We start from the raw sequence: 1,881 nt of genomic DNA on the forward strand, positions 1-1,881 counted from the left end.
CACAGGGTTTCTCTGCAGAGTGAGTTTTCCGATGTGCAACGAGCTGAGATTTCCTAGTGCGTGGTTTTCCGAAATCCACCCAGCACTCCCATCCTTTCTCACTCAGAGAAACCCTATAGGAGGGAGTCGACCTGCTCCTTTGGGGTTTCAGAAACTGGAAATCTTCACAGGAGCAGACAGGAGAAGCAAAACCGAAAAACACACACATTAGTAGAAACCAAGCAATCTACCACTGAACAACTAGCGGATCTAAGAAGGAACCAAGTGTTATAAAACATAAACAATGAGGACCAGGTTGGGAACATGAAGGAACTGGTAAGCTTGCAGACTGCTGCTTCTGCAGCCTTGCCAGGGAACATGAGGCAAAGGGCCTGTTTTATCTCAGGAGAGAGACAGGTGAGCTGCTGCTTCATCAGCTCCCGAGTTTGAGCCGTCAGCGTTTTCTATGGGCCTCAAACCGTGGACGGTGGTGGTCCTGTGCCGTTTGCCTAATCAGCAAACAGCTCCCCACCCCACCCCCACCCCCGCAAGTATAGAGTGTTTTTTGGGGTTATGCAAAAGTTCTGGACCTCGCTAGAGGCTACTGTGTGTAAACTGCCACTGACCTGCATGCTTTAAACTGCGAGAGTGGTAATTTTCTGTTATGTTTACTTTGCATGAGGTGAGATGATTCAATGGCAGAACTCTTGCTTCCCTTGTGAGGGAGCTGCATTGAACTCTGGCCAGTGCGCAGGACTCAGTGGTCCCTGCAGTGTTGCTAGGGTGCTAAACAGGCTTCTGAGGTGCTTCCAGACTAGGCTGGTCTAGGAAGACAGCCCTGGTGACCTCCTTCCAGATGTCAGCGATGAAAATCCTATGAGTCCCTAGAGAACCTTGTCTGATCCATGACTGATGATGGGGAGAGTACAGCACTAGGTGGAGTTCAGAAATCCTTGTTGGCAATGGGTGCATTGAGCTTAATAGCATGTATCTCCTGTCTCCTGTGCACCAAGTGATTGCCCCGCCAGGAGTGTAATGGTACAGTACGCATACTCTTATAACCCTGAATGCATATGTCTTGATAAATCATCACTACTGAGTCCATTGTGACTCAGAGCGACCTGGGAGGACGGAGTAGAACTGCTCGGCAGGTTTTCCAAAGCTGTCGATCTTCACAGCAGCAGACTGCCTCAATTTTCTCCATCAGAGTGGCTGGTGGGTTTGAACCTTTGATCTTGCAACTAGAAGCCCAAAGGTTAAGTCGCAGCACACCGAGGGATCCTCGTATGTCTTGACAATCACAATAAATGCCTATGCTACTGGTTTATGTATGTACTGTACCTTCCACCGTTACTGTCATACTTACAAATAAAAGTTTACTGGGTGTCAGTAAACACCGACCTCAGGCTTAAAAAAAAACAAAACATAAACAAAAGTAGAGACCATTTAAAGTAAAGACAGAGCATACCAAAATTTATTGGATGATATCAATGAACCACTATAGCTCAAGGAAGAAATCAAGTGTTTAAAAAGTAGAAACAACACCAGTGATTACTTAAAAGAAAATAAAACTAGGGATGGATTAAATGTAGGCACACCATACCAAAAGTTAATGGGTACAGCAAAGGCAATTCTCAGAGGAAATTTATAGCAATAAGAACCCTGTTTTTAAAAGGTTTCGAATAAATGGTCTAACGCTCCAGCTTGAAGAATTAGGGGGTAAAAGGCAAACGACAGTTATGAAAAGATAGTAGATAATAAACAGAGCAGAAATGCATGAAATGAAAACAGAAAAACAGAGAGAACAAGCAAATCCAAAAGTAGATTTTTTTTTTTAAAGATCAACAAAATTATCATACTGACAAAGAAACAAAAAGAGAAGCTATGATCAACCTGGCCACA

This window comes from Echinops telfairi, unplaced genomic scaffold, assembly GCF_000313985.2.
Source record: "Echinops telfairi isolate 266 unplaced genomic scaffold, ASM31398v2 ScPeMD7_7475;HRSCAF=8513, whole genome shotgun sequence".
Taxonomy (NCBI): Eukaryota; Metazoa; Chordata; class Mammalia; order Afrosoricida; family Tenrecidae; genus Echinops; species Echinops telfairi.